Raw genomic sequence first — 10,229 nt, forward strand, 5'->3', positions numbered from 1 at the left:
AAAATGTTTTCCCAACGTACGTGTTACCTGCAAAATCACAGTGAAACTGTTATGCCCAAAAGATTCCTAATAGTTATTGTATTAGAATAGCTCTCCAATTTCTTAGCCTTCGTACACGCAATGTTTAAGGAAACGCTAGAGTAAATGAAACTGTAAATAGACAGGAGCTCTTCTTAGTTTTCATACAAGTTATGATGGCTGCAGCTCCTATCTGCGTCCGGGTGACCGGAGCCAAGGGATTATCTGCGGAACCCTTGATTTATCTCTCGGGCAAGGAGCTAGATACGCCCTTTTCATCTCGGTTTGATCACACCTGTGCATTAAAACGCAGTGCTCGGTACCATCGAGGTGTAAGAGGTTCAAGGATGAGCGGGAAACTTTGTTAATAAGGAGACGGGCACCGCCCAACGTGGGGCTCGAACCCACGACCCTGAGATTAAGAGTCTCATGCTCTACCGACTGAGCTAGCCGGGCGCCAGTGGAGCTGGTGGTTAACTTGTCCCTGTTGACGGCAATTTGACAAGGTATACTTCCTGGCTTTTCATCATGTGCTGACCGGATTCGAGAGTAGCACACCCTGTTCTTTGTTGATTACTGTACCTCCAGCAGCGCAAATGTCAGTAATCATTGAAATGTACGACCTACAATCTCCTCAGCATGCCCGCGTGGACTCCTCAGTGATCATCCTTCTACGTTCTGCTGTAGTTTTCATGCAAGTGAAAACCGTGCTCCAAATAACAGCGGCACAGTTGTATCCTGCGGTAAGCATTCTTCTAATTCCATCGTTTTGCTCCAGGTAAAAGGTAGCGCATCATAGTGTTGATATTCCAAGGTTTCAGAGTCCGTATTGGATGGCTTGGATGCAGACATCGCTCAGAGCTCCCAGTATGATTTTCCCGAGTTCAGTTTTGCAGTGTTTTAGTGCTTTACTACTTCCAGTGGGCCTTTGAATGCTCTGCTAAGTAGAGACGTGACATAATTACTAATGCGACCGAGTGTGCTGGCTGTTCCTGGTTCGTAATGATTAACGCGAGAAATCAATATAAACATAACTGCTTCGATTTCGAGGTTCAGTTGAAGCTTTCAAAGAAACTATCAAAGACCTCAGAACAACCGAAGACACATTTGGTCATCTCCGTATTGGTGAAGATTAAAGAGTCCCGCAAGTGTCAAGCTTGCACAAACACACACGAGAGAGAAACTCAGGACAGAATTTAAAGAAAGGGAGATGCAGACTATTTGAAGGCACTTTGCTAACCCAATGGCATGCTTATGAATCGTGCATAGGACACACGTAGCAGAGGATGGTTTCGATCCATCGACCTCTGGGTTATGGGCCCAGCACGCTTCCGCTGCGCCACTCTGCTGACGGCCTCTCTGCGTGTGGCGCACAACTGCTCTTTTTATTTCCTACATAAGTGATGAAAGAGTTGAAAGTTTCAACGACAAACGCAGACGTCACTTTGAGCGCTTGGTGTTGTAGCACAAATCATCACATGCTGCTCTACACTGGATTATAAAAGCCGACACATTTTCCAAACATTTTAATGCTGGAGTCACACTGTAGTATTAATAACAGTGCGATACTCGAGGAGCGTAGTGGGATCGCGGTGGCTCATCAGACCGCCCCGGGACAGGGGGCCCGCGTCAGGATGGCCGAGCGGTCTAAGGCGCTGCGTTCAGGTCGCAGTCTCCCCTGGAGGCGTGGGTTCAAATCCCACTCCTGACAAAAAGCTTGCTCAGTGCCGTCTCCAGTCGGGTGCAAATGGGTGAAGCAGCCTGACGCAGGGAACGTGCGCCGATAGGCGTAGGTGTATCCCCTGCCTCTTCCGATTTAGCTCGTGCTCCATAGGATGGAAGCGGATGCTCTGGCTTTTTGACTCGAATATAACCTGATCACAACAGAAGGCCGTGCAGCCCAGTGCTGGTTTAAGAATGCCTCGTGTCTTCAGGCCCCTATTCCTTCAGGTTACCCCTTTGGAATAGTCGTCCGAAAAAGACGGGAAAGGAAAAGCATGTAAGCTCCCACACACTGCGTTAGCATTAGCGGTTGGAATCTGATGGGAGAAAAGCAACCTGGCTCGCCGTCAAGCAATCCATCCCTGGTCTCCCACGTGACAGGCGGGGATACGCACCACTATACTAACGAGGAGCGCTTGCTTGGCGCTTGAAGACACTTCCTCTTGCGGCTACTACTGTTTCCGGTTTCGTCTTTTCTTTTCATTCCTCCCAGAGGAGCGCATGAAAACGTTTCCATCTGCGCCATCCTCACCCCTCCAATGCTATGGTCCCTGCTCCTCCTGGTGCACTGCAAACACTCATTCAGCCGGTTCTTTCAGTTTGAATAATTAGGTCTTCAAAGGCTGGAAGTAGGGCGCAAAAGACATGCCAATGCCAAAAGCGTGGCTGTGTGCTTCCAGCTGTGAAATGTCACTGGTGGATGTTGAAGACATTACTTCCAAGGCAGCAGGTCCAAGCGATTTAGCGTTTGTACAAGAAGCAGGAAGAGAGAAACGGCACTCCGCCTTTTTCTGGGCAGGCCGAAGCGACAGGAGAAGGGCGCCGTAGTGGGCAGGATTCGAGCCGACGCGGGGAGACCCCAATGGCTTTCTAGCCCATCGCCTTAACCGCTCGGCCACGACTACAGGGAGCGCCGCCGCCGCCGGCTTGCGATCATTTAACACGGAGGGCGAGGCGGCGGCGGTAACCTTTTTCAATGTCGCTCTCCGCTTCCCCCCAAAAAAAAGCCAAATGACATGCTAGCACTCGGACACCCTTCAGAAGACTGAAGGGTGGCTTAAAGCTGGAAGGATTAGGTCTCCCCGTTCCGACGCGACAATCGAACTTCCTTAGGCAGAGAGAAAGCAACATCGAGGAGCGTCAACAAGACTTTAGAAGCTGCGCCACACGCCACTTTCAGTCGCAGTCACAGCAGTTTTAAAGGCAGGAATCGCCTTTGCGAACGCCATGAGAAACAGAACGCAAGCTCAGGTCCTGCGGTTTAACAAACAGCCACGGCTTTCATGCGACTGGACATTTCTTTTCTGGAGCGAATTCACTTTCAACTTCAAGAAATTCACACAACTTGCGAAATACGAAATACAAATCTGGCTCATCGCTGCACAAGAAATACCGCCGGCTGGCAAGAAAATGACAACGGTGTTTTTCCTTAACGAAAAACTTCCCATGGAGAAAAACAACGGCTGTGCGTCTCTGTCGGCTTGATTCAGTTTAATGCAAGTATTCATTCTCCTCCTGGAAAATACAGCTTGCGAAAGATGAAATACAATTCTTGGCTTTTCTGGGTGAGTGCAGAAGAAATCCTGCCGGCTGGCAGAAGAATTCCAGCCTTTTTTACTCTTTAACCACAAACTTGCGAATGATACAAAGCAAGCGGGGTGCGTTTCTGTGCAGCTGTTAACTGAACAGCTGCTGCTTCAAGCCCACCCAGGGCTCATTCCGATTTCAACATCATGCCCCCTGAAGGTAGACTGGATTTCTTTGCGAAGCATTCACCTTTTGGACGTTTCAGGAAAGGTGCGTGTCGATGCCAGACTTGAAAAGCTTTCCATACAAAGAAACAACATAGTGCTTTTGATTGATGGGAAACGGCAAGAGCGGTTTGAGCAGCCCCGGCCTCTCAACCGCTTTACAATGTGATCGGCACCTCGGTAGCCAGTTTAGAAGGCTGAAAAGGATGCTGGAAGCACAGCGACGTTCTAAAACCAGCGCTTGAAAAGCATCTGCATACATAAAATGTCCATTTCCCCAAAGCTGAATCTGCATCTTCAGAAGATTGTCAGCTATACGTTTTCGTTCTTTGTTTCCTTTTTTTACGACAAGCTTTCGAGAAATGAACTGTCTATTGTGATGAAGGCTGCATTAGAAATTGTGCATCTAGCTTAGTTCAATGAAATCGGGAGGTGCACCTGTCTCAAGCGGATGGCTCTTTGCAGGCACACTACGGAAACCTGCGGGCGCAAGTTGGGAGAAGTGACTCTTGCAGAGTGTTGAGCTTCGAGAAGAGGGCTCCGCTCAGGAAGATATTTCCACATGTTGAAGAGTCGCTTTTCGCCCTTTCTTTCCCACATTTTTCCAGTGCGGTTATTGATCGCGTTCAAAATGTTTTCCCAACGTACGTGTTACCTGCAAAATCACAGTGAAACTGTTATGCCCAAAAGATTCCTAATAGTTATTGTATTAGAATAGCTCTCCAATTTCTTAGCCTTCGTACACGCAATGTTTAAGGAAACGCTAGAGTAAATGAAACTGTAAATAGACAGGAGCTCTTCTTAGTTTTCATACAAGTTATGATGGCTGCAGCTCCTATCTGCGTCCGGGTGACCGGAGCCAAGGGATTATCTGCGGAACCCTTGATTTATCTCTCGGGCAAGGAGCTAGATACGCCCTTTTCATCTCGGTTTGATCACACCTGTGCATTAAAACGCAGTGCTCGGTACCATCGAGGTGTAAGAGGTTCAAGGATGAGCGGGAAACTTTGTTAATAAGGAGACGGGCACCGCCCAACGTGGGGCTCGAACCCACGACCCTGAGATTAAGAGTCTCATGCTCTACCGACTGAGCTAGCCGGGCGCCGGTGGAGCTGGTGGTTAACTTGTCCCTGTTGACGGCAATTTGACAAGGTATACTTCCTGGCTTTTCATCATGTGCTGACCGGATTCGAGAGTAGCACACCCTGTTCTTTGTTGATTACTGTACCTCCAGCAGCGCAAATGTCAGTAATCATTGAAATGTACGACCTACAATCTCCTCAGCATGCCCGCGTGGACTCCTCAGTGATCATCCTTCTACGTTCTGCTGTAGTTTTCATGCAAGTGAAAACCGTGCTCCAAATAACAGCGGCACAGTTGTATCCTGCGGTAAGCATTCTTCTAATTCCATCGTTTTGCTCCAGGTAAAAGGTAGCGCATCATAGTGTTGATATTCCAAGGTTTCAGAGTCCGTATTGGATGGCTTGGATGCAGACATCGCTCAGAGCTCCCAGTATGATTTTCCCGAGTTCAGTTTTGCAGTGTTTTAGTGCTTTACTACTTCCAGTGGGCCTTTGAATGCTCTGCTAAGTAGAGACGTGACATAATTACTAATGCGACCGAGTGTGCTGGCTGTTCCTGGTTCGTAATGATTAACGCGAGAAATCAATATAAACATAACTGCTTCGATTTCGAGGTTCAGTTGAAGCTTTCAAAGAAACTATCAAAGACCTCAGAACAACCGAAGACACATTTGGTCATCTCCGTATTGGTGAAGATTAAAGAGTCCCGCAAGTGTCAAGCTTGCACAAACACACACGAGAGAGAAACTCAGGACAGAATTTAAAGAAAGGGAGATGCAGACTATTTGAAGGCACTTTGCTAACCCAATGGCATGCTTATGAATCGTGCATAGGACACACGTAGCAGAGGATGGTTTCGATCCATCGACCTCTGGGTTATGGGCCCAGCACGCTTCCGCTGCGCCACTCTGCTGACGGCCTCTCTGCGTGTGGCGCACAACTGCTCTTTTTATTTCCTACATAAGTGATGAAAGAGTTGAAAGTTTCAACGACAAACGCAGACGTCACTTTGAGCGCTTGGTGTTGTAGCACAAATCATCACATGCTGCTCTACACTGGATTATAAAAGCCGACACATTTTCCAAACATTTTAATGCTGGAGTCACACTGTAGTATTAATAACAGTGCGATACTCGAGGAGCGTAGTGGGATCGCGGTGGCTCATCAGACCGCCCCGGGACAGGGGGCCCGCGTCAGGATGGCCGAGCGGTCTAAGGCGCTGCGTTCAGGTCGCAGTCTCCCCTGGAGGCGTGGGTTCGAATCCCACTCCTGACAAAAAGCTTGCTCAGTGCCGTCTCCAGTCGGGTGCAAATGGGTGAAGCAGCCTGACGCAGGGAACGTGCGCCGATAGGCGTAGGTGTATCCCCTGCCTCTTCCGATTTAGCTCGTGCTCCATAGGATGGAAGCGGATGCTCTGGCTTTTTGACTCGAATATAACCTGATCACAACAGAAGGCCGTGCAGCCCAGTGCTGGTTTAAGAATGCCTCGTGTCTTCAGGCCCCTATTCCTTCAGGTTACCCCTTTGGAATAGTCGTCCGAAAAAGACGGGAAAGGAAAAGCATGTAAGCTCCCACACACTGCGTTAGCATTAGCGGTTGGAATCTGATGGGAGAAAAGCAACCTGGCTCGCCGTCAAGCAATCCATCCCTGGTCTCCCACGTGACAGGCGGGGATACGCACCACTATACTAACGAGGAGCGCTTGCTTGGCGCTTGAAGACACTTCCTCTTGCGGCTACTACTGTTTCCGGTTTCGTCTTTTCTTTTCATTCCTCCCAGAGGAGCGCATGAAAACGTTTCCATCTGCGCCATCCTCACCCCTCCAATGCTATGGTCCCTGCTCCTCCTGGTGCACTGCAAACACTCATTCAGCCGGTTCTTTCAGTTTGAATAATTAGGTCTTCAAAGGCTGGAAGTAGGGCGCAAAAGACATGCCAATGCCAAAAGCGTGGCTGTGTGCTTCCAGCTGTGAAATGTCACTGGTGGATGTTGAAGACATTACTTCCAAGGCAGCAGGTCCAAGCGATTTAGCGTTTGTACAAGAAGCAGGAAGAGAGAAACGGCACTCCGCCTTTTTCTGGGCAGGCCGAAGCGACAGGAGAAGGGCGCCGTAGTGGGCAGGATTCGAGCCGACGCGGGGAGACCCCAATGGCTTTCTAGCCCATCGCCTTAACCGCTCGGCCACGACTACAGGGAGCGCCGCCGCCGCCGGCTTGCGATCATTTAACACGGAGGGCGAGGCGGCGGCGGTAACCTTTTTCAATGTCGCTCTCCGCTTCCCCCCAAAAAAAAGCCAAATGACATGCTAGCACTCGGACACCCTTCAGAAGACTGAAGGGTGGCTTAAAGCTGGAAGGATTAGGTCTCCCCGTTCCGACGCGACAATCGAACTTCCTTAGGCAGAGAGAAAGCAACATCGAGGAGCGTCAACAAGACTTTAGAAGCTGCGCCACACGCCACTTTCAGTCGCAGTCACAGCAGTTTTAAAGGCAGGAATCGCCTTTGCGAACGCCATGAGAAACAGAACGCAAGCTCAGGTCCTGCGGTTTAACAAACAGCCACGGCTTTCATGCGACTGGACATTTCTTTTCTGGAGCGAATTCACTTTCAACTTCAAGAAATTCACACAACTTGCGAAATACGAAATACAAATCTGGCTCATCGCTGCACAAGAAATACCGCCGGCTGGCAAGAAAATGACAACGGTGTTTTTCCTTAACGAAAAACTTCCCATGGAGAAAAACAACGGCTGTGCGTCTCTGTCGGCTTGATTCAGTTTAATGCAAGTATTCATTCTCCTCCTGGAAAATACAGCTTGCGAAAGATGAAATACAATTCTTGGCTTTTCTGGGTGAGTGCAGAAGAAATCCTGCCGGCTGGCAGAAGAATTCCAGCCTTTTTTACTCTTTAACCACAAACTTGCGAATGATACAAAGCAAGCGGGGTGCGTTTCTGTGCAGCTGTTAACTGAACAGCTGCTGCTTCAAGCCCACCCAGGGCTCATTCCGATTTCAACATCATGCCCCCTGAAGGTAGACTGGATTTCTTTGCGAAGCATTCACCTTTTGGACGTTTCAGGAAAGGTGCGTGTCGATGCCAGACTTGAAAAGCTTTCCATACAAAGAAACAACATAGTGCTTTTGATTGATGGGAAACGGCAAGAGCGGTTTGAGCAGCCCCGGCCTCTCAACCGCTTTACAATGTGATCGGCACCTCGGTAGCCAGTTTAGAAGGCTGAAAAGGATGCTGGAAGCACAGCGACGTTCTAAAACCAGCGCTTGAAAAGCATCTGCATACATAAAATGTCCATTTCCCCAAAGCTGAATCTGCATCTTCAGAAGATTGTCAGCTATACGTTTTCGTTCTTTGTTTCCTTTTTTTACGACAAGCTTTCGAGAAATGAACTGTCTATTGTGATGAAGGCTGCATTAGAAATTGTGCATCTAGCTTAGTTCAATGAAATCGGGAGGTGCACCTGTCTCAAGCGGATGGCTCTTTGCAGGCACACTACGGAAACCTGCGGGCGCAAGTTGGGAGAAGTGACTCTTGCAGAGTGTTGAGCTTCGAGAAGAGGGCTCCGCTCAGGAAGATATTTCCACATGTTGAAGAGTCGCTTTTCGCCCTTTCTTTCCCACATTTTTCCAGTGCGGTTATTGATCGCGTTCAAAATGTTTTCCCAACGTACGTGTTACCTGCAAAATCACAGTGAAACTGTTATGCCCAAAAGATTCCTAATAGTTATTGTATTAGAATAGCTCTCCAATTTCTTAGCCTTCGTACACGCAATGTTTAAGGAAACGCTAGAGTAAATGAAACTGTAAATAGACAGGAGCTCTTCTTAGTTTTCATACAAGTTATGATGGCTGCAGCTCCTATCTGCGTCCGGGTGACCGGAGCCAAGGGATTATCTGCGGAACCCTTGATTTATCTCTCGGGCAAGGAGCTAGATACGCCCTTTTCATCTCGGTTTGATCACACCTGTGCATTAAAACGCAGTGCTCGGTACCATCGAGGTGTAAGAGGTTCAAGGATGAGCGGGAAACTTTGTTAATAAGGAGACGGGCACCGCCCAACGTGGGGCTCGAACCCACGACCCTGAGATTAAGAGTCTCATGCTCTACCGACTGAGCTAGCCGGGCGCCAGTGGAGCTGGTGGTTAACTTGTCCCTGTTGACGGCAATTTGACAAGGTATACTTCCTGGCTTTTCATCATGTGCTGACCGGATTCGAGAGTAGCACACCCTGTTCTTTGTTGATTACTGTACCTCCAGCAGCGCAAATGTCAGTAATCATTGAAATGTACGACCTACAATCTCCTCAGCATGCCCGCGTGGACTCCTCAGTGATCATCCTTCTACGTTCTGCTGTAGTTTTCATGCAAGTGAAAACCGTGCTCCAAATAACAGCGGCACAGTTGTATCCTGCGGTAAGCATTCTTCTAATTCCATCGTTTTGCTCCAGGTAAAAGGTAGCGCATCATAGTGTTGATATTCCAAGGTTTCAGAGTCCGTATTGGATGGCTTGGATGCAGACATCGCTCAGAGCTCCCAGTATGATTTTCCCGAGTTCAGTTTTGCAGTGTTTTAGTGCTTTACTACTTCCAGTGGGCCTTTGAATGCTCTGCTAAGTAGAGACGTGACATAATTACTAATGCGACCGAGTGTGCTGGCTGTTCCTGGTTCGTAATGATTAACGCGAGAAATCAATATAAACATAACTGCTTCGATTTCGAGGTTCAGTTGAAGCTTTCAAAGAAACTATCAAAGACCTCAGAACAACCGAAGACACATTTGGTCATCTCCGTATTGGTGAAGATTAAAGAGTCCCGCAAGTGTCAAGCTTGCACAAACACACACGAGAGAGAAACTCAGGACAGAATTTAAAGAAAGGGAGATGCAGACTATTTGAAGGCACTTTGCTAACCCAATGGCATGCTTATGAATCGTGCATAGGACACACGTAGCAGAGGATGGTTTCGATCCATCGACCTCTGGGTTATGGGCCCAGCACGCTTCCGCTGCGCCACTCTGCTGACGGCCTCTCTGCGTGTGGCGCACAACTGCTCTTTTTATTTCCTACATAAGTGATGAAAGAGTTGAAAGTTTCAACGACAAACGCAGACGTCACTTTGAGCGCTTGGTGTTGTAGCACAAATCATCACATGCTGCTCTACACTGGATTATAAAAGCCGACACATTTTCCAAACATTTTAATGCTGGAGTCACACTGTAGTATTAATAACAGTGCGATACTCGAGGAGCGTAGTGGGATCGCGGTGGCTCATCAGACCGCCCCGGGACAGGGGGCCCGCGTCAGGATGGCCGAGCGGTCTAAGGCGCTGCGTTCAGGTCGCAGTCTCCCCTGGAGGCGTGGGTTCGAATCCCACTCCTGACAAAAAGCTTGCTCAGTGCCGTCTCCAGTCGGGTGCAAATGGGTGAAGCAGCCTGACGCAGGGAACGTGCGCCGATAGGCGTAGGTGTATCCCCTGCCTCTTCCGATTTAGCTCGTGCTCCATAGGATGGAAGCGGATGCTCTGGCTTTTTGACTCGAATATAACCTGATCACAACAGAAGGCCGTGCAGCCCAGTGCTGGTTTAAGAATGCCTCGTGTCTTCAGGCCCCTATTCCTTCAGGTTACCCCTTTGGAATAGTCGTC

At 48.8% G+C, this 10,229-nt stretch overlaps 3 non-coding genes across 3 annotated transcripts; all 3 read right to left on the bottom strand.

The window, feature by feature from the left end:
- Window positions 1-401: 401 nt before the first annotated feature.
- On the bottom strand, window positions 402-474 carry trnak-cuu (transfer RNA lysine (anticodon CUU)). The gene has a single exon. It is a non-coding gene; the product is annotated as a tRNA-Lys (tRNA).
- Window positions 475-4,520: 4,046 nt separating this feature from the next.
- Window positions 4,521-4,593, bottom strand: trnak-cuu (transfer RNA lysine (anticodon CUU)). Its single transcript has one exon. It is a non-coding gene; the product is annotated as a tRNA-Lys (tRNA).
- Window positions 4,594-8,639: 4,046 nt separating this feature from the next.
- trnak-cuu (transfer RNA lysine (anticodon CUU)) lies at window positions 8,640-8,712 on the bottom strand. Its single transcript has one exon. It is a non-coding gene; the product is annotated as a tRNA-Lys (tRNA).
- Between the last annotated feature and the right edge of the window lie 1,517 nt (window positions 8,713-10,229).

This window comes from Lepisosteus oculatus, unplaced genomic scaffold, assembly GCF_040954835.1.
Source record: "Lepisosteus oculatus isolate fLepOcu1 unplaced genomic scaffold, fLepOcu1.hap2 HAP2_SCAFFOLD_39, whole genome shotgun sequence".
Lineage (NCBI taxonomy): Eukaryota > Metazoa > Chordata > Actinopteri > Semionotiformes > Lepisosteidae > Lepisosteus > Lepisosteus oculatus.